The sequence below is a fragment of the Xenopus laevis genome, chromosome 4S (genome assembly GCF_017654675.1).
Source record: "Xenopus laevis strain J_2021 chromosome 4S, Xenopus_laevis_v10.1, whole genome shotgun sequence".
Classification (NCBI taxonomy): domain Eukaryota; kingdom Metazoa; phylum Chordata; class Amphibia; order Anura; family Pipidae; genus Xenopus; species Xenopus laevis.
In genome coordinates, this window is record NC_054378.1 from 52,671,089 (window position 1) to 52,694,676 (window position 23,588).

At 39.1% G+C, this 23,588-nt stretch overlaps 1 protein-coding gene across 4 annotated transcripts in view; it reads right to left on the minus strand.

Annotated features, from left to right (window-relative positions):
• znf536.S (zinc finger protein 536 S homeolog) overlaps positions 1–23,588 on the minus strand; it is a 299,661-nt gene that overhangs the window by 149,034 nt on the left and 127,039 nt on the right. For 3 of the 4 annotated variants that reach the window (XM_041561238.1, XM_041561236.1, XM_041561235.1), the window contains exon 4: positions 9,377–9,464. The gene's annotated coding sequence lies outside the window, so the exon portion shown is untranslated. Of the gene's footprint in view, positions 1–9,376; positions 9,581–23,588 lie in introns of those variants that run through there. The other variant, XM_018259838.2, reaches the window with a different exon arrangement.

The window sequence follows — 23,588 nt, forward strand, 5'->3', positions numbered from 1 at the left end:
CCTTCCGCAAATTTGTAGCAATTGGGACACCGCAGTGGAAGGTACCCAGCCGCAATTTTTTTTCTAAAAAGGGAATACCACACCTGTACCAACATGTGCAGAGCCAAGTTACCGCATCTCTGTCACTTAGTGTTGGGCCAAAGGTCCATATGACTACTGACGCATGGTCCTCCAAGCATGGTCAGGGCAGGTATGTCACCTACACTGCCCACTGGGTGAACTTGGTAATGGCTGGGAAGCAGGGAATGGGTAGCTCAACAACAACAGTGGAGTTGGTGTCACCGCCACGGATTGCACGCGGTTCTGCCACCACCTCTACTCCTCCATCGCTCTCTACCTCGTCTTCTTCTTCTTCTTACTCTGCTGCTGGGTCCTCCTTCTCCTCCTCCACACCTGTGCACCCCCAGCTCCCCCTAGGCTATTCGACGTGCCAGGTACGCCGTTGTCACGCTGTCTTGGGGATGACGTGCCTGGAAAGCAAAAACCATACCGGATCTGTACTCCTGTCATCTCTGCAGTCACAGGCCGATCGGTGGCTGACCCCACACCAACTGCAGATCGGAAAAGTGGTGTGTGACAATGGAAGCAATCTGTTGGCAGCGTTGAGACTAGGCAATTTAACACATGTGCCCTGCATGGCACATGTGTTAAATTTAATAGTCCAACGTTTTGTCTCCAAGTACCCAGGATTCCAGGACGTTCTCACCCAGTCCAGAAAGGTGTCGGCCCATTTCAGACGTTCCTACACAGCCATGGCACGCCTTGCTGACATTCAGCAGCGCTACAACATGCCAGTCAGGCGTTTGATTTCTGACAGCCAGACTCGCTGGAATTCAACGCTCCTTATGTTGGAACGTCTGCTGCAACAACAAAGGGCCGTCAACGAGTACCTTTTTGAACTGGGTGGTAGGACTGGATCTGCACAGCTGGGGATTTTTTTCCCCCGTTACTGGGTGCTTATGCGCGATGCCTGCAGGCTCATGCGACCTTTTGAAGAGGTGACAAATATGGTCAGTCGCACCGAAGGCACCATCAGCGACCTAATACCCTTCGCTTTCTTCCTGGAGCGTGCCGTGCGACGAGTGACAGATGAGGCTGTAGACCAGCGTGACGAGGAGCTGGAAGCGCACGATTTCTGGTCGGAATCACCAGAACGAACCCAGGCACCTGCTGCAACGCAGGGAGAGGTGCCAGAAGTGGAGTCAGAGGAGGAAGGTGGCTTTGTGGAGGAGGAGGAGGAGGACCAACAGGAGCAGGCTTCCCAGGGGGCTAGTGGTGACCTTTTGGGGACCCCTGGTCTTGTACGTGGCTGGGGGGAGGAGACCGTGGATGATGCAGTCCTTGATAATGAGGAAGCGGAGATGGATAGCTCTGCATCCAACCTTGTGAGAATGGGGTCTTTCATGCTGTCATGCCTGTTGAAGGACCCCCGTATCAAGAGGCTTAAGGAGAAGGACCTGTACTGGGTCGCAACGCTACTAGACCCTCGGTACAAGCATAAAGTGTCAGAAATGTTACCAACATACCACAAGTCCGAAAAGATGCGGCATTTACAAACCAGCCTGCAAAACATGTTGTACAATGCTTTTAAGGGTGATGTCACTTCAGGAACTCATCAACATTCCAGGGGCAGAGGTGCCAGTAATCCTGCCACGAGCACACCTGCAAGGACAAAGCCCTTTGGCCAGTCTGTAACGTCAGACATGCAAATGTTTTTCTGTCCAAGGCAGCGCCACAACCCTTCTGGATCCACCCTCAAAGAACGCCTCGACCGGCAGGTAGCGGACTACCTGGCATTAACTGCAGATATCGACACTCTGAGGAGCGATGAACCCCTGGACTACTGGGTGCGCAGGCTTGATCTGTGGCCAGAGCTGTCACAATTTGCCATGAACCTCTTGTCTTGCCCAGCCTCAAGTGTGCTCTCAGAAAGGACCTTCAGTGCAGCAGGAGGGATTGTAACTGAGAAGAGAACTCGCCTAGGTCACAAAAGTGTCGATTACCTGACCTTTATTAAAATGAATGAGGGGTGGATCTCGGAGGGTTACTGCACGCCGGAAGACTTGTTCTGACTTCTATGCAGCTGTCCTTCTCTTCAAGCCTCATGACTCCACACACAGCTGTCCTTTAGCGTCCTCCTCCTCCCTCCGCCACCGTTACAAACTAGGGTGCAAACCCTACTGGTTTAATTTTTTCTGGCCTCTGTGCTTCAGTGGCTGCAACCAAAAAAACTGGGCAAACAATGTCTACAAGGTCAACGTATGGCAAAAAATGACTATTTTCAGCATTTATATGGCATATTTTTTCTGGCAACTGTGCTTCAGTGGCTGCATCCAAAAAAATGCATATTTTCTGCATTTATATGGCATAATTTTTCTGGCCTCTGTGCTTCAGTGGCTGCAACCAAAAAAATGCATATTTTCTGCATTTATATGGCATAATTTTTCTGGCCTCTGTGCTTCAGTGGCTGCAACCAAAAAAATTTATATTTTCAGCATTTATATGGCATAATTTTTCTGGCAACTGTGCTTCAGTGGCTGCGACCAAAAAAATGACTATTTTCAGCATTTATATGGCATATTTTTTCTGGCCTCTGTGCTTCAGTGGCTGCGGCCAAAAAAACTGGGCAAACAATGCCTACAAGGTCAACGACGTTGACCTTGTAGGCATTGTTTGCCCAGTTTTTTTGGCCGCAGCCACTGAAGCACAGAGGCCAGAAAAAATATGCCATATAAATGCTGAAAATAGTCATTTTTTGCCATACGTTGACTCAACGTATATGGCAAAAAATGACTATTTTCAGCATTTATATGGCATATTTTTTCTGGCAACTGTGCTTCAGTGGCTGCGACCAAAAAAATGCATATTTTCTGCATTTATATGGCATAATTTTTCTGGCCTCTGTGCTTCAGTGGCTGCAACCAAAAAAATTTATATTTTCAGCATTTATATGGCATAATTTTTCTGGCAACTGTGCTTCAGTGGCTGCGTCCAAAAAAACTGGGCAAACAATGTCTACAAGGTCAACGTATGGCGAAAAATGACTATTTTCAGCATTTATATGGCATATTTTTTCTGGCAACTGTGCTTCAGTGGCTGCGTCCAAAAAAACTGGGCAAACAATGCCTACAAGGTCAACGTATGGCAGTTGTTTAAAGAGAACAGTAGATTACTAGCCAGCAAAGCTACCTAAGCTAAAATGTCCCTCAAATCCCTGCAGACTTCTGTCCCTCCAATACAGAGCAGTATCAAGCAGATTACTAGCCAGCAAACTTACTATCATCTGTCCCTGAAATCACTAACAGCTCTCCCCCTACACTATCTCTTCCAAGCACACACAGGCAGATTTTTCAGATACATTTTTGCCCTTGATCCCCCTCTGGCATGCCACTGTCCAGGTCGTTGCACCCTTTAAACAACTTTAAAATCATTTTTCTGGCCAGAAATGTCTTTTCTAGATGTTAAAGTTCGCCTTCCCATTGAAGTCTATGGGGTTCGCGAACCGTTCGCGAACCGCTCGCGTTTTTGCGCAAGTTCGCGAATATGTTCGCGAACTTTTTTTCCGACGTTCGCTACATCCCTAATAAAAGGCACTAAGTTTGCCCAGGTGCAGTAACCTATAGCAATTAGCAACCACAGGTAATATTTACTGGTCACCTGTTTAAAAGCAAACATCTTATTGGTTGTTATTGGTTACTGCTCTTGTGCAAACTTAGTGCCTTATATTACATATGGGGGATTGTCATTTAGCCAAATAAATAGAAATTTATCTCAGATTTTAGCTAGAATGCTGTTCATTGTTATGTTATAGAGTAGTCGGGTTTATATTAGCTACAGTGTTCATTACATTGAAAACTTGTGCAACTTTTCTTCTCGAATTCTAGCTTAAGAAAAAACTGCAACAGAATATCTTGACGTGCATTTTTTTCTTATAATAAAAGTCACATACCAGCTTAAGTCATGGTAAAGGGGCATTGACCTCATGCATAAACAGTCAAGCTGTGAAAGCCCTCCAAAGACTCATTTCTATTAATCAAAAGCCCAAAGTCTTCCTATGGCCCAAAAGAATTTAGTAAGCCCTACAACTATTACATCTGCTAACATTCACTGGTGCCTTTCCTTTACGCTGACTAGCTCCTGACATCTCACTTTTATATTATATTACAATCTGGGTACCCATTACAAAAACTGTGGTTTGTGGACAATCTGCAAGAATTCATGTACCTGTTACACATTTCTGTTTCACATTTCTGTTGTATGTTTTATAGTGTTGACAGTCTTTCAAAGGATGTGTGAAACAGTGTGTGATAACAAATCAATCTGGGCAAAATTGACATCATCAGATACATGTGTCTCTGCAAACTTGAGCTTAAAAGTTTTTACATTACTGTTTCTTAACTATAGGTACCCAGCTGTTGATGAACTACAACACCCGGTACAGTAATAAGAACAGTATAAAACAGCTACCTCCTTGTACTATTCAACATAGACTTCTGGCACACCAGAAGTTAAATGACTTCAACTTATGGATTCCTACCTCGACTAAGGGGGGAGTTGTAGTTTAGCAATATCTAAATTGCCAAAGCTGGTTTATGCATGTTCTAAGGGTTCACTTTCATCTTCTTTAAAAAAAAAACACAAATTGAAGAAAATGGGCAGCAAAATTATTTTGACGTGCGACAATTTTGACACGAGCGTCAATTTTAATTCGCACAACTCTTGTCCCAAATCACTTAAGTCAATAGAAGCCTGAATAATTTTGACGTGTGACAATTTTTTTGCACGCGACCATTTTTAAGCGAGCAAATCTTTTGTCCAAATGCATTAAAGTCAATGGGCGTCTGAATAATTTTGACGTGCGACAATTTCGACGATCGAAAATTTTCCCACAACAAATTTTTCACTGCAGTTTCACGAAAACCTTTGCCGTCTGCAAAATCCGGAAATTTGCCGCAAACCCTGCCTGGTGAATACATTCGCCCATTACTACATCACCATGTATTTAGTCTAGCTTTGTCATCATCAACTTTTAATAACAAAGAATATCAGTTAAAAATGTAAGAATGTTTAAATAGGACTATGACTCTATGGACAATGGCATTTAATATAGATACGGTATTTAATAATATATAATATATGTATTTATCTGTGTTGTTTTCATTGAGGCTGAGGCAGTGAATGGCTTGGCATGGATTGTACTTTCCTTTGTCAGCCACATGATCAGTGAGGGATTTTCATTTGCATTTGTTTTGCATAATTGTACAGTGTGAGATTCTAAATGGTCACAAGTAATCTTTGAAGTTAGCACCTTGTTACAGTAAATGAGGGAAGTTAACACTTCGAATGGTTCAAATCTTTCAGTCTGTCGTGTTACAAATTTGATAAGATAACTCTGCATTGATTTAAAAAGAAAATGTTTAGCAGTTAATAAGCAGACCTGGATTTGAATTTAGAGGGACACTGGGGTTTTCAGTCTATGTTACAGCAATTATTTAGAAAAATAAAACAAAATACACTTGTGCTCAGCTAATACAGACTATACATAACAAGAAACCATGTCTGTCTGTCTACCATCAACAGGTTTGATGGGGATAATGTTTGAGCTACTTATGAACCTTAGTTTGGGTGTTTATACTATTATTTTATTTGTAATTTATTGCATTTGCCAATGATAATGTTGTATTCCCATCCATGAGCCTATGATTCTGGGGCACATTTTCTATGGGTCGAAGTTAAATCCTTCGACTTCGAATATCGAAGTCGAAGGATTTACCGCAATTCGTTTGATCGAAGGAAAAATCGTCGGATCAAACGATTAAATCCTTCGAATCGAACGATTCGAAAGATTTTGATCCATCGTTCGAACCATTTTCCTTCGATCAGAAATTGCTAGGAAAGCCTATGGGAACCTTCCCCATAGGCTAACATTGGTGCTCGTTAGGTTTTAGATGGCGAAGTAGGTGGTTGAAGTTTTTTTTAAAGAGACAGTACTTCGACTGTTGAATGGTCAAATAGTCGAACGATTTTTAGTTCGAATCGTTCGAGTCGAAGGTCGAAGTAGCCAATTCGATGGTCGAAGTAGCCAAAAAAATACTTCGAAATTCGAAGTATTTTTTATTCTAATCCTTCACTCGAGCTTAGTTAATGTGCCCCTAAGTGTTTGTAACACGAAACGTGTACGGCAGAGGACACCATAAATCTTTTCTACTTGATTTCTACAACTTGATGGAAGATTGCCTTTATTTGAGTGCCTGCCACAGATTTATTTACGGTTGTCCGCTCCCCATGCTGAGGGCTCAGGGCGGTGCACCTGGGACACTTCCAAAATGTGGTGAGTAAATACTCCACTCTATGAAAACCCCTTCTCTGTCTAATCCCATCCATGTACAAACAAAAGGCATATCATAGTTCTGCACATATATATCTGGACACATAAAGATTATGCAATATACAAATAAAAGGCATTTACTAGGACTGTATTTTTATATCTATACAAGCCCCTAGGTTTGCCATGCCGGTGTTTGCTAGCCTATTAGTAGAGTAGAAAGAGTGCCCGTAGAGTTCAAAATGGGTGAGTACATCCTTAGTTGAGACCTGGAAGGGACATGTAGATTCTTCATTGTTTGCAATGCTGATCGGTTACATGCTACTGCATTTGCAGATGTATTGTTATATGATTACAGTAGCAGCCCTATAATTATGAGACCTGAGAATGAGTTACTTTAAATGATTACACATTTTGCATGCTTACTATGATCATGATCAGCATGTATGCCTCAGGCCTATTTTCTGATTTCACTTACTTCTCAGTATAGTATGTAAAAATAATTGTGCCACCAACAGAAAAAGTGAATGCTGATGAACAGTAGTATGAACGTTCCTTTAGGGTAGGGACACACTGGGCGATTTGGGGAGATTTAGTCGCCTGGCGACTAATCGCAGCGACTTTTCTCCCCAAATGCTTCCCCTCTCTCTGCGCCTGGCTAAAATGAAAAATCGCCTGCGCTAATCACACGCAGCGATTCGTTTTCCGAAGTCGCCTCACGAGGAAACTTCGGGCGACTTCGGAAAACGAATCGCCGCGTGTGATTAGCGCAGGCGATTTTTCATTTTAGCCAGGCGCAGAGAGAGGGGAAGCATTCGGGGAAGATTGGTCGTGGAAAGTCGCGGCGATTAGTCGCGGCGATTAGTCGCCAGGCGACTAAATCTCCCCAAATCGCCCAGTGTGTCCCAGCCCTTAGCAGGTAGTACTTGCTAAATATGTATTGTTTAGTGGAAGAGGAATCATTTGGTCACGGTTTGGGATAGAGCCCTTGGCTCCAATGAAAGCATTGGTTACAAGGTTACAGCCTACAAACTACAAACATATTCTAGTTTGTGGAAGAGGAATAATTTGGATCTTCATACCTTAAGTCTACTGGAAAATCATGTAAATATTAAATAAATGTAATCGGCAGGTTTTTCTTCCAATAAGGATTAATTATATCTTAGTTTGGATCAATTACAGGGCACAGTTTTATTATTACAGAGAAAAAGGAAATCATTTTAAAAAATTTGGATTATTTGGATAAAATGGAATCTAAGGGAGACAGCCTTTCCGTAATTTGGAGCTTTCTGGATAATGAGTTTCCGGATAACGGATCCCATAGATAGATCTATTAACTGTGAATCAAACAGTTAAGAGTGTGGCAGCTTCTCTCCCTCTCTTTTATTTGTGTGAATGGGGGTAGAGGTATGTTTTTGGGGGGATATTTATATTCTTTGAATAGTTGAATGTGTTGACACAGGTCCTCCAGCCTAGTAGCCCATACCTCTCAACATTTTGGAAATAAAAAAGTTGTTGCACGTAGTGACCAGGCTCATTTTTGTGGCCACACCCCCTAATGACCATGTTCATTTTACAAAATTTGGCAGGTTATAAAAGTTTGAACATATTTCTGTGTTTTTTTTTTACAGTTAATACAGTTTTGCTAATGAAGGTGAATTGCCCTAATTGACCTACTTATCTTAAATTGTTACAATTATTATTTGCTTATCTGAAATTGTTGCAAAAGTTTCCAAGTGCACCTGGTGGCTGTTCTGGGCTCTCTGCCAAAAGCCAATTAAGTTAGAAACATTGTTTCTTTTTCTGGCTGTTCAATGCAGAGAAAAACTGGACTTTCCAGTACAAATGAGGGACTGCAGGTTGAGCTGTCAAAACAGGGACTGTCCCTTTAAAAACGGGACAGTTGGGAGGTTTGGTAGCCTTGTGAATATATACTGTACCTTTTGCCCCAATACATACTGTATGGAGTGAGAGCAAATCCAGTAAATACGCGGGCAAATTTACTTATGGTCGAATATCGAGGGTTAATTAACCCTCGATATTCGACTACAGAATGGAAATCCTTCAACATCGAAGTCGAAGGATTTACCGCAATTCGTTCGATCGAATAATCGAACCATTTTTAGTTTGAATCGTTCGTTTCGAAGTCGTAGTCGAAGGTCAAAGTAGCCAATTTGATGGTCGAAGTAGCCAAAAAAAACATTCGAAATTCAAAGTTTTTTTTATTCTATTCCTTCACTCGAACTAAGTAAATGGGCCCCCTAAAGCCCTCATAACTTGTTCTCCTTGATATTTCAATTGCCTTTATAATTACAGATGTAATAACATAGTGTTTGAAGAGTAAACTGCACCTTGGGATAATTTAAGTTTCAAGCCTGTGGCTTTAAGAGAATCTATTTTTAATCACCATCTGATTTGTTCTTGTGAGACTGTGTGTCATAAAAAGTAATTTCTAGGGAAAGAAATATTGTTGGCATCCGTATCCTTAAGTGTCTAAACACAAAGTTATCAGTCTTTTACAGGGAAGTGTGGTCAGGCATCTTTTTCCATAATTTATACCCAAGCACAAAAGCCACAAGTGCTTCCTAGCAGAATATGCAAATAAAATATGCAACAGGATATGATAGTCCTTTTACAGATATTCAAGTCTCTGCCTTTAAATCTGTGTTTTTATTTAAATAAATGATTCTATATTGTCATGTTTTTGATTACAACAGTTGGTATGGGCACCCTTGGGAAGAATATTTTGAAAGAACTTTATCCCTTATTATACTTGGGAGGAATATATAAAAATATATGTTCATCTGGAAGGTTAGAACATAATCATCTTTTTTATTCCTCGCTGATTGGCATCAAAAATCAGTGCCTATGAAAGGATCCTCATTATGTTCTGTAGTCTGGATACCTAAATAAATTAGATTATGGGATCGAGAGCCAAACATGAAATGAGTTTTTAACCTGTTCACTGGCAGGCTCGCTGCGCAGGATTCTTAGTGCAATTGAGCTCCTGTTTGAGGATAGAAAGTAAGTTAGAAGTGCCACAGATCTTACCTTAACAGCGTAACTGCATACTTGGTTAAAGGACAATCTTGTCAGTTTGTTGGCACAGACAGACTTGTTGGCAGGACGTCCTTCTTCCCTATCATAAAAGGCAATACACAAAATGAGAACATGTAAAGTAAAATGTAGCAAATTCGCAAAATTGAGGCAATAGGCAGAGGTCAAGGAAATTCAACAAAAAAGGTTAAAGATGAAATCAAATCCGGTGTCTGTGAATGAAAATCTATCCCAAAGCAAGGCCCCCGGTGACGTGTTGTAGACAAGAAGCTAAATACTGCATAGCACCGGGATCTTTCATTTTCATCAGATCAATAAAAGCTTATATTTATCAGGATTCCAAGCAGCTGCCACTTCTGACAACCACCACTTTATTTTCTCACTACTTGTGTGAGATCAGGGCAGCGGGTGTCGGAGAATCGCCTTTTAATGCTATTTACACCTGAAGACACAATTCCATTAAGTAGCCCTGTTTTTGTTAAAGGAACAGGGATTGATATGATATTGGCAGGAGCTGGAAAGGCTCTCTTTTTTTTGTTTCATTCCCTTTGTTGTTATCTAGTCCCAGCCAGGAGATTTATCTGATACTAAATACATCAGTACCTTTTTTTTTTCTCCATTCGAACTTACGATTTACAAAGGGAGGAAAGCCTTGCTGCTAAAACAGTTACCACTCTAATCATCTGTACAACAATATTTGCTATCAGGCATTCTAAATAGATTATCACCAGTCCATCTGTGTCATTATTGATTTATAAGGCTTTAAGCTGCTTTGGAGTGGAAGCTTTCCCACTAAGGGGCTCCTTGTATAAATCACCGCCGAACTCCGATATAGCAGACATCACTCAACATATTGTGTCCTTTTTTTTTTTTTTAAATCATAGCAAGGAGCAGAAGATGATAAATTGTTTCTAATATACTGATCCAAACCGATATGCAAATCTTGGGTGTATTTTTTAATATATTGCTTGAGAAGAAGAAAAGAGTCATCATTAACATATGAATGCTGTATGCAAATGCGAGTGACAGAGCAGATGTTGGTGAATGTAATTGACCTATATGTGAATTGCATCAGAACCCTTAACGCTATTAATTCACTACCCAGAAACTAGATATTGTCCAAATACGCCATTCGATGAAACCATACACTGGAAGTGGATTTGACAGGTTTCCAAAGACACAAGAAACAAGGTCATTGTCACCACTATTTTGCTGCCATCTGCATTCTGCTGTATGGATGACATCATCATGTGGCACTGGAAATCGATCACTTAATAGCATTGCAGCAAAGAGAGGGGTATATACAAAAAATATAACCGGCTTCATCTTTTTTTTTCTTTTTGGCAGAAAAGTCATACCTCTTAAACCGAGTCTATTTGCATCATTGCACTGTGAAGCACACAGATGCCATTTTATTCCCTGTCTTTATTTTTCCACTTCTTCTCCGAATGACATTAAATTGTATTAACAGCCTTTTGTCCACAGGGCACAGACCACCCTGTATGTGATAATGTATTAATGCCCTGCGTTCCAGCCACTGAGCTGAAACATTGAGCGTCTTGCAGGATAAGTATGAAGCACCATTGTGTGTATAGCCTGCTAACAACTGTGGCACATACTAATAGATACATACCTAATAAATTACTGCTTTCAGGTCTTGCAAGCTGACATTTCTCTGCAAGGGACAATTTTATATTTGTGGCACACAACAGAATTGCCACTGTGGATTAGCATAAAAATTAACACTTAAATTTCAGCTTATTTTCCACTCTCTCCTCCTGCCACAACAATCAATTCCTCTTATAAATCTGATTAGATTTTATGATGCTTGTTATTCCGAGCATGTCCCAACACGGCATTCACAGGCTTGAAGACTGTTTAAATTGTGAAAAAAAGGCAGATAAATGTATAGGTATTTTTTATTACCCATTCCCCACCAGTTCCTTTCTCATATTGTAACATCAGTAATTGATTGCACACATTAATTAACATGTGAGGTAGAAATTCTGCATTATGCATGATTTATTTTCCTATCTTGTTAGTAGGTTTGTCTGCTGCCCTTGTGCTTCTAAGGACATTGGGCTCGATTCTGGTCCAGACATAAATGCCAATGCTCATTCCCCCTGAAAGTTATTAATGTCAGATACGAAATGAGATTTTTGATTTCACCAATTTACTAATCCACAAAAGCTGTTTTGGGTGATGCAAGCATAAAGGCAGAAATGTGAAATGATATAGAGCAGTGTCTGCTAACATGCAAATAAGTTCATTAGATGTCATTTAAAAACAGAGAGTGGCAACAATTCTGCTACAAGTCTTGGTCAGAAAAGGTTGTTAATTAAACAAGTCAAAGAAATGGAGAAAAAGTTGAATGTCCATCAGGCTTCCAAATTGCCAATATACCACAATGGCATTTTGATTGCTTGTTTAGCAAGAAAAATAAACACTCAGTATTTAATAGGCAGCCATTACACTGCACACATCTATCAGTATGGAAATAGCCATGACCTGCAGATTATATATATTTGCACTGAGAAACGGTGTTGATTCTCAGTATCAAAGTGGAATCAACTGAAACAATGGATATGGCAAGGGGCAGCTTCAGATTCCAGTATAAGTCCTTTGTGGCAATTACAATCTTCTCATATTCCTTTGGCTAAATAGAACACATATTCAATTTGAATAGTGGTACTTTAAAATAAAAGCTTTACAAACCATGAAACAGTGTTGCCAATACCATTAGTAGTTGTATTGGCAGATACGTTTGATGGAAACGAAAAATTGAGGAAACGGCACACAGAATAGAATGCAAAAGGGGATACGTTTGATGCCTTTTTAGCAAGTGAGAAATTAAAAAGTTACTCAGATTAAGACAAAGTTGATCCAGGGACTGGTCCGGTTGTCATCTTGAAGCTAGGCGTTTTATACAAAGCTATATACGTTTAGCCCCCAACACCCTCGATTAGATAGAGAAATGCTACTATCACAAGTTAAGTCCCTAAAATTATCCTTAGATGACAATACTGCTCTAAACGCTACAATTAACATAGCGTCCGTTCGCCAGAGCGAAAAGCCGCCTGGCGATTGAGTGGGAATTACTGCTGCCGCCATTCTCTTTCACTAGACAATTGCAGCATGCTCCCATTAGTAAATCGGTGATGTCCCTGCGGGTAGCAGCACTGCTCTTTGAGTGCCTACCCTACAAACAATTCTAGGGAAAAAATGTTACCCTTCTTGGGCAAACTGTAGAGAATTTGGCGTGTTGTTTTTTCATCAGGTTTTCACCATGTTTTTTTAGTCTTAGCTGCTGCTATGCAGACTATAATGAACTGCCAACTGTGCAGCAATGAACACAATCACTCGTCACAACGTTGACTCTGAAACTCTGAAATGCTTATGAATTTGTGTTACAGGTATGAGATCCATTATTCAGAAGCCTTTATCTAGAAAGCTTAAAATTACGGGAAGACATCTACCATAGACTCAATTTTATCTAAATAATGAAAACTTTAAGGGCCTTATTTACCAAAATCGGAATTAAAAGTATTTGAATAAAAAAAGTCTGACCAAACTAGAACAATTCTACAAGGGGTCACCATCTTTTAACATTGTTATACATCTTTGCAAGACTAAGACTGTGCACATGCTCAGTGTGGTCTGGGCTGCTTAGGGATCGTCATAAACAAAGCTGCTTAAGTTCTGCATGGCTGGGAAATAAGGCGGGGGCTCCCCCTGCTGTTCATAAGTATGATTGTTTCCCTGCTCAGCAGTTAGGGACCATCTGACAATTCCTATCCACAGCAGTAAAGGGAGTATTTCACTGCATACAGTCAGGTTTCTTATAAAAACGGTACACATTTTTTAATTAAAGTATAGGCTTCTTTTTCATTAAAGAAAGTAAAAATTGGATTTTATTTTTGTTGCCTTTACATGCCCTTTAAGGGTCGGGGCACATTGGCAGATTCAGGGAGATTAGTCGCCTGGCAACAAATCTCCTCTTCTTCGGGGCGACTAGTCTCCCTGAACTGCCTTCCCGCAGGCTAAAATGTAAGTCACCGGTGGGATGGCACTCAGAGCAATTTGTTTTCCAAAATTTCCCAAAGTTTCCTCGTCAGGCGACTAATCTCCCCGAATCTGCCTGTGTGCCCATAGCAGCCTTGGGGTATAATAAATATTGAAAATTTGGGGTTTTTCCCCCACAAAATATTTGTGTTTTCCCTTTTAGAACCAAGACTATAAAAAATTGGGTTTTAGTAATTAACCCCCTTAAAGTTTAAAAGTTGTAATTCTTTGCTAACAATCTCTTTTTTGAGAACACGGGTTTTTGAAAATAAAGAAAATACACACTTTTCTACCTTTTTACGTGCTGCAGTATATCTGCCATTTAATGCCTGTTCTTCCGAAAACATGCTGAACATATTATGGCAAAGCAATACAAGCATGGTTAAAGAAAAACCTACATAAACTAAATATTTTGATTGCTTGAAAACTATTTTTAAAGAGGAGTGTTAATTTGCAGCCTCAAGCCTAAGTTGCTAACTAAAAGTATACACGTGTAAGTGCATTTCATCCATCATCAAATCGGATCCAAATGTAAGTAACGATTTTTATTGTTCAGAGCCTGAAAGTGCAGTTTATTTTCAAGAGGGAGCATTAATTAACCCAGCATGTACTATCTTTGAGCCTATCAAGCCAAGGACATTCATTTAAGCATGTTTATTATGAAATGTTTGCATTCTGCACATTTGTGGCCCACACACGCAGATTATTTCATTTGGGTTTGGTGGAACAATTTCAAAAGTCAAAGGAATGTATTGTTTTTGATTACTAAAGTCTTTTGGCACTTTTAGAAATGCCTTGAATATACCCTTTGACTGAAGTCCTGCATTCAGATGCGTTCATAGCTGTTGGTATTTAACAATATCTACACAGCTTACATTACATACAGCAATATTCCCTTACAGCCAACTTTATTGACTTCCATGCAAACTACTGTGATTCCTGCAGCACAAATTTAAATAGAATATCAATGTGGGAAACAGTGTAGATGTATCATATTTAAAAAAAAAAAAAGGTGGCGTGTGCAGATCCTTGGTATGGTACATTACAGATGGGAGTTCTAAGGCTGTGGCTGTCATCTTTTGATTAAGAAAAGGAAATGATTTCACTAAAAAGATATTCCCTCTTTTTTTAACTGTGATTGTACTTTCCGCCGATCTGGACATATTTATTGAGATTCACAAGCAACTTCATAGTAACCAACATCCCTGTAATCTCAACAAACTATCTCTTTTTCTTGCCGATTATCTAAATATCATAACTATAAAATATCTTAATACATTCCCCGCACTGTAAACATATTCTCAACAAAGCTCAAAGTATAAACACTATGATGCAAAAGGATGATTTTTAACGATGTTATAAAAACTGCACTTAAAAACTAAACAAAAAATGTAAAGCGTCCATCTGTTTTACAATTTCCCCCTCAAAGAGCGGCTGCTGTGTGCCAGTTTACTGAACCAAGGCTTGCTAAAGAGATTTCTGGGGTCATGGAGCAAAAAAAAAAAAGGAAAAAACTAAATAGCAAATACTTTCAAGTCCTACTCGTGTAAGTAGAAAAAAGTGAAATTTGCAAACAGATCTTTAGCTTTTCTATGGCATTCCCTTTGTCTATATTGCAGTGTTACTAAACATCCGTTTCAGTTGAAATAAAGTTGCTTTTGACATAATAAAATCATTATAAGGCTATATGAGACACATTTATATCCTGATACAATTAACAAGATAAATGCCAACCTATTTTAATGAATACGGTTAAAAAGAGACAAACTATTGGGACATATTGTGGCTTTTAACAGTTGAGCATTTTAGCCAACCCTGAAATGAACTGGCAATGCAGCAAACGGGTTGCTCCTAAAATTCATGCTCATAATACAGTGCTATATACAGTACCTGTTGTAAAGGGTCAGAATTTCTTGTTTATAAGCAATGGTTTCCTGTTAATATATTTTATACTACAGGTATGGGACCTGTTACCGTATATACTCGAGTATAAACCGTCCCGAGTATAAACCGAGGTACCTAATTTTACCTCCAAAAACTGGGAAAGCTTATTGACTCGAGTATAAGCCGAGGGTGAGAAATGCAGCAGCTTCTGGTAAGTTTCAATCAAAAAATTTAGAGTTTCTGCTCCCATTGGAGGTGCCGGCATCTCGTTTTTGGATGCCGGCGACCATTCTTGGACGCCAGCGAATATTCTTGGAGACTATTCTTGGACGCTGGCGACTATTCTTGGACGCCAGTGACTATTCTTGGACGCCGGCGACTATTCTTAGATGCCGGCGACCGTTTTTGCGCTTGACCCGAGTATAAACCGAGGTAGAGTTTTTCAGCATATTTTGGGGGGTGAAAAACTCATCTTATACTCGAGTATATACGGTAACCAGAATGCTCGGGACCTGGGGTTGTCCGGATAAAGGATTTTCCCTTAATTTAGATCTTCATACCTTACGTTTACTAGAAAATCATGTAAACGTTAAATCATCCCAATAAGTATTAATTATATCTTAGTTTGGATCAGCTACAAGGTACTGTTTTATTATTACAGAGAAAAAGAAAATCAATATTAAAAATCTGGATTATGTGATTTATAATGGAGTCTATGGGAGATGCCTTTTCCGTAATTTGGAGCTTTCTGATAATGGGAGTATACGATTTTCAACGTTAACATACACCAAAGACTTTGGTCACTTATCAGTTGGGCTGAATAGCTGTACATAAATGACATTAACAAAATTTATATAGCAGTCAGAGGTGTATATATATATATATATATATATATATATATATATATATATATATATATATATATATATATATATATATATATATATATATATATATATATATGATGCGCCTTGTATGGTATTACGTTGCAAAAACAACTTACCTCCCCACTCCCGCCCGTCATGAATACAAAACTGCTGAACTCAGGTAGAGCTGTATTTAGGTGGTTAAATAGAGTGAAAGGCAGGGAGCTAAGAGCAAATGAAAGACAGTTTTGCACCTTGGCTTTCACCATGTAATAAACAACATGGCAGCTTATTTATAGAATTTGTATTATAGTGTTTCAAGTTAAATACACGAATACCAGCGCAGGGTAACAGTATGGAATATTTAAATGTCAGGTTTAACCAAACTTTTTATTATTTTTAATATTTGATTTTGAGATAAAAAAGTGAGGTATGCCTCAACCCGTCTTATAACAAATGTGCCCCTTAGAAATAAAAACAAGAAATAAAATGCTATAACTAGATGACAAAACAAACAGTTGATCCCAGGAAAACTCTATTCATTTACTCATTTAATTGAAAATTATTTTGAAAATGGTCACTTTTAGAAAGATACACAAATATATATAATATAATATAATATAATTCCCAAATTACTACATATTAAAGATAAACAAAATCACATTGTATAAGCATAAAGTAGACTGGATCTAATAATTAATTGCTGTTTATTTTTTTAGCAAATTGAATTGTATTACTTATTTATTATCAGCCTGTAATGATTTTTTTATTCATTTAACAGGAGATAAATAAGACTTAAGCTATATGCATGCATAAATGTGTTAAAAATGCAGTGGCATCTAACGATATAACCCTAAATGGCTCTTTGTAAAGTAAAAATATGTATTCAATTGGCAAACCGAAAACAAATTTATGTATACATGTCCATTATGCATTCACACTTAACAACAATATAATGTATATAAATGATGTGCAAGGTATCACTTACTCTCAACAAGACAGGTTGAAGCATCATTTTATTCATTCCATTTGAAATAATAGACAAGTCTGCACTTAAGAGTAGCGACTGACTATGGATGGGCTCATGAAAGATTGAATAGTTGGTAGTGGTCACATGGGTCTAAGGTCTGGAAAAGGTGAATTTTATTGTCTATACATTTTAGGGAGCTGGGTTAGAAAGGGTATTAAAGTAGGCTATTTTTCTTTAAGATGGATAGAGAAATTACAAGCCTTTGAATTACATAGAACAACACTTACCCTCCTTAATATTATGCCTTTTAACAAATACTGCATTTACTGAAAATGTATTTCTTAAAACTAAATGAAAACACACTATGAGGTCACTATTAAGCGTCTTCTGCCCTGTTTGCTGCCCTCTCTACCTCTCCCCTCCCCTACTCATGACTATTTGTAATTAAGAGTTCCAAAATATACGATAGAAAAAATATAGTTGGTGTATAAACTTGTTATGGGTAGGTTGCATCCAGAGCAACATTTATTGAGTTATTTGTATTGGCAGTTGTTTACTCCTAAATGTATACATTTGATTCGTTTTACAATATGATATTGTGACTTTGACTTTCCTCTTTAGCAGTGAGATGATGGAGGGCCACAAATTTAGTATGGAACCATTTATCAAGGCAACTAAATGTATATAGATGTAGTTACACTTTATCCCACAGCATGGTGATAACTGAACACCCAATGCAGAAAGAACAAATTCCAGTAACTATGCCATTAACTATTTCTGATGTGTTTTAAGTTATAATACCAAAAGAACAGAAGGAAAGATCAGTTTCTGCAAAGCATACATGCTGATAGACTGAAGGGTAGCCAACTAATCATGAGGGAAGTACTATTCACGATTTCAAGCTATGTCTTGGTAGGATAACTAAGGGACGAATTCATCAAGGTTTGAATATCGAGGGTTAATTAACCCTCGATATTCGACTGGGAATGAAAATCCTTCAAATATCGAAGTCGGAGGATTTTGCGCAAATATGAACGATTCAAAGGATTTTAATCCAACGATCAAAGGATTATCCTTCGACCAAAAAAACTTAGCCAAGCCTATGGGGACCTTCCCAATAGGCTAACATTGGGTTCCGAACTAGGGGGTCGAAGTTTTTTCTTAAAGAGACAGTACTTCGACTATCGAATGGTCGAATAGTCAACGATTTTTAGTTTGAATCCTTCGATTCGAACTTGGTCGAAGTAGCCTATTCGATGGTCGAAGTAGCCAAAAAAACACTTCGCAATTCGAAGTATTTTTTCTTCTATTCCTTCACTCGAAGTTAATGAATTGGCCCCTAAATGTGGCCATTTCACTCTACTGCTGCCTTCCCAGGCCCAATTAAAGGTGGCAGAGATGAAAAAATTTGGTACAAAATAGCTCCTATACAAATTGGTGCCAGTTTCTGCTAGCAGGAGGACTGGCCCAAGGAATCAAGTATGTGATTATAATCACTGAGGGCTTCCTAAAATTTTGGCACCCCACAGTGATTATACCTTTAGTTATCCTTTAAAGTCATTGGCCAGATCATCTGTCATTTTAGTGGTTTAGCCAGCAATAATGATTTAGTGTTAAAGGATTTTCAGTACCAAAACTTAGATAATTTCAACAAACGCATGTTTTACTAAGGGGCTCAAGCCCTATAACTACAACATGCTATAGCTGCAAAAGCTGACTTGATGTAAAAGCACAAAGAGGACCTTGCTAGGATGTGGATAATAGGCCAGAACTAGGGGTACGCAGAACAGGCACGTGTCTAGGGTGCAAAGGTGAAGGTGGTGCCTGACACATACCTCCTCCATCCGCTTACCCCTGGTCTGGGCCCTCTTCCCTGGCGCAGATAATATGGCATAGATAACATTAAAATCCTTATAATTGGTGTTAGTGTACCTCAGTTCTCCTTGTTAGGTATCCTCTGGATAATAGGGTTCAGTGCTGAAATTATAACATGTCTTCCGCTCAAAAATTAGGTATAACTATGCTTGGAAACTTCTACAGACCAATAAGAAATATGGTACATTTTAAAATAAACCTGATTTGGTGGCTGTTCAGCATGATTAAGTTTCAGCCAGTGCATGTTTTAGCACTTGCTTTTGTCCCTTTGTCTCTTATGCACATGAGTAAGACGTTATAACTGCACTGTGTCCAGGGTACATTTTTCTCAGTATCCTTTTAAGAGAACTGAGATTTTGTTTGGCTAAAGTCTATAAGTCATAGTGTTCTATGAAGTGTGGAGGAAGCAGTAATGTGCCACAGCAAAATTAACATGATGGGGGTAGCATTATACTTGGGTTACTATAAATGTTCTAATAAAATTACAAGTTGAGAACTGTAAATTGACACAAGGTAGTTAGAGCTCAACACAGCTGAGCTCTAACACCCTGCAGAGCACACTGATATTTGCAGCGTGTGCCATGCATAAGAACCACAACATTTTAACTTTTTTCTCACAGTCAGTAAAGTGTGTTGTAGCTGTTTACATTTTAGTATACATGCCCTGATCTAAAAGAACATTTTAATTGTTACTTTTTAAAGGGCCAATAATCCTGCAGATTTTGCGAGTGATTCCTTGGCAATACGAACTATTGCCTGAGTAATGTGTGTACCAGAAAATATCTCTAAAAGGTTTTAATCTAATTATTGTGTATTTTAAAGCACTGTACAATGGCCTTATTGTCTGCTTTTTTATGACCAATGCAAACCCAAACCAATTTGCATTTCTACAAAACCAATATGCTTCTAGAAGCTACAAAAAATGTACTGGAAATATGAAAAATGAATGTGAATGCAGGCGTGGAGTTCCACCTTATTCATTACTTTATAATGCAGGCTTCTACGAGTCATGAACAGTGAGTGAATATTTCACTGCTCAGAGATGTTGCATTGGGAATGTTTATATTAATACTCTGCTCAGCTCTTAATACTGTCTATCGTTTATAAAACTGACTCCCTTTCTACACTGCAGTTTTCAAACAAAAGTACTTTAAATAAAGAACTTACGAAGAACTGACAGAATTGAGTGATACCTCATTCAGATCACCACTGCAGTTGCAGAAGTTAGTCAGACAGGGATTTATCAGCAATTCAGCAGGAACATATTTAAAGGGATACAGTGATTACATATTATCTGTTTTTTTATAATAATACCACACAAGTCTGTATTTAAAATACAACACATCTGATCAAGACCTCACAATAGCAGAAAATTCCTGGTCATGCATGTGGGAAACAGCCAGAAAAAGTCTGTGCGCAGTTTCCAGTGAAAGAGCATACAAAATCATATTTCAGTGGTCAGTATCAGACTGGCCCCACGGGACACCAGGAAAAAACCCAGTGGGCACCAACCCTTAATGGGCCCCTGCCGGACCAGACCCCTCTCCCGATCGGAGCGTCGCCATCTGCGCATGTACGCAGCGCCATTCATGCAGGCTCGCCTTCATGCATGGGCACTCAGTGCATCACAGTAGGGGGGCAGGGGGGGTCGGAGGGGGCCCTGGACAGTAGTCCCGGTGGGCCCCGGGACCGCCAGTCCAACCCTGTCAGTGGTACTACACTCCTACACATATCAGCAGACTCAGCGGTAACCCTGACCACTCCACCTGCTTTAGAAGGTGCAGGGAACTAGGGTCCTTCCTGCACACCTGTTGGACCTGCATAGTAGTTCAGGAGTTCTGGAAGATGGCAGCAACCCTGCTCTCCGAGGTTCTTCACTGCACCATTTAGGCAGCTCCCCACACATTTCCTTAAGCATGAAAATCAGAACCATATGTTCCAATTTAGCCACACGCATCCTAACAGCAGCAAGATCTCTACTGGCAGCAAATTGGAAGCAACCGCAATGTAAGTCCGCATACATTGGTATCCATGGTGAACTGGATCAGGGCGATGGAATCTACTAGAGATAAATTCCTGTATAGGAGCTAAAAGGGGGAGCTAGAGTTATAACCTTAGGCCCAGTACTTGGAAGGCCACCAACCCGGGACTAATACCACTACAAAAGGCACTACATAGGAAACAGTAGATACCGTGCCACCCAGTAGAAGTACAACAAAACCTGAACATTTTTCAAAATTATTCTTTTTCCAGTCTCCCATTCTCTACACCCCCCTTGCTATTCCTTTGACCCCCCCCCTACCCCTTGCAGTTGCACGGCAGCAGAGCAGATATGGGATAACTCAAGAGGTCACAGGCAGTGCCTAGATACCCCTAGATGATATATGTCAAAAGATTTTTTACTAAAATAAATAAAAACAATAATTAATAAAAAAATAAAATACAACACATCTTCTTACATTGTTGTGTGAGTCCCATGCATAGCATCATAATGCAGGCCTGACCCATCAGTGGTCCAATATGGAGCAATTCATTCATTAAAGTTAGATCATAACAAAGGCCTAAATAGACCCCCTCGAGAGAGAGGAATTCTTCAACTATCAAATGCCTTCTTTTAATCTTCCCAATAGCTCTGTATGGCAAACTATAACCACTGAAGAAAAATACCGTAGTTGCATTTGAACATCAATTGAAAAAGCAAAGAAGAATAAAAAGCATAACTTATTTACAAATTAAGGGTTTCCCAAAAGTAAAAATGTTATTGCTGTTAATGAGTGGCAATATGTCCTATTCATAGAAATGGTTTTAGAAACACAACTGGAAAACTGGATTAGAGGTTAGCTAACTTCTTGCCCTGGTTACAAATCATTATTTTGAGACCAGATGATTTGCAAAATTCACTAATTCTTTTTGTGGTTGGTGTTTTAAATTTTCTGTAATGCTTTTCTCTTTCGCTTCCATGGCATAACAGCATCGAAAGATTAGAAAACTCAGCCACATCTGTACTTTCTACAATACAAACTGTCAAGATCCCCATTAGGATGGACATGAGTGACGTGTAAAAGTTGAGAGCTAATATAGGAATTACTCTGGGGCCACTGATAATTAAGAAGATGTGCAAGTAGTTAAACCATGATGGGAGTGGAGTCCAACAACATTAGAGATTTATTTTAAAGCAAAACTACACAATAACATTTTATTATTGATTAAAATAATACTCCATTTAGAATGTCGCCGTCTTTAATTATATATTACTCTCTGTTATTCATTTCATATGATCATAACTTAAGATATTAAATGCCTTTTTTTAAAAAAATTATTAAGATGCCTTCTTTGGAAAACAAGGGGGAACTTAAGGGTCAGGGAAGGTCCCCTTTTGATGAATAAGGTACAGATATGAGTCCCATGCAACCATGGTAAAACAAATGTGACCTAACCATACCAAAAACAGGCTTAATTTACTAACATTGCAGGCCAAAAATTGTCGGTGTGGGAAAAGTCTGGACAAAATTTCATCAAACAGGCCGAAGCTATCGAGAATCATGAAGGCAAAAAACATTTTCCAATTGTTAAAGGGACCATCTGCCATTGACTTTTGCATGATTTTGACATGTTTTAGCTGGAATATTTTTGGTGATTTTTAGCAGCTTTGGAGCAAAATAAATCTCAGAAAATTCAAGTTTTTTTCCTGTGGATTTTTTCCCCTTTAAAATTTGACCAGAAAAATGTGAGGCTCCCATGTGTTAACTTTAACATTTTGCATTTCTCTGTACCATGATTGGGTTTTGTTTTATTAACTTTTGTAAACCTGCTTAACAAACCATCTTCACAACATCATGCTTCATGCTCTATTCCATAAACACACAGATGATCTAACCCTAATGGTTAATGTTGCATGCTGCCTTTTCTTTTTTTTTTTTGTCTGACACCTTATAAAGAACTATAAGACTGTATGTTACTGGCATCTGGCTCAGTAACCAATGGAAATGTTTCTTGTTCTCTTCTCTCATATGCCAGCTTTCCTCTAGACCGGACGACAGAAAAAAAGAAATTGCCCTGGGACTACCATATAACATTATTTCTAGTATACTCTTTTGCAATCTTTCTCTGTTGCAGTTGTGTTCATTCATCACTAGGAGACTATTATAACTGCATAATAATGCTCCACGCTATCCTTAAAGGGGACCCGTCACCCAAAAAAAATATTCAAAATCCTGTTTATCAGATTAGTCAAGCAAAATTAACTTCAATTACACAATATAAATTATTTGAATCTTGTTTCCTTCAGTCTGGGAATTCATAATTACAGCAAGCAGGCAGGAGCCATTTTGTGGGCACCTATTAAGGGAAGCCTTGTATCATCTCAGAATCTTGTTTGTGCACCAGAATGGGGGACCAGATGTCCGTCTCCATGCCCTGGCTACACAATTAAATGGTTAAGAGAACTAAAGAATGTGGGGAGAGCAGTGACATCTAGGAAGTGCTGAATGGAAAGTGAAAGTAACTGTCTGCCCAGCCTCTATGCCTAAGGCATAGAGGAGGGGCAGAC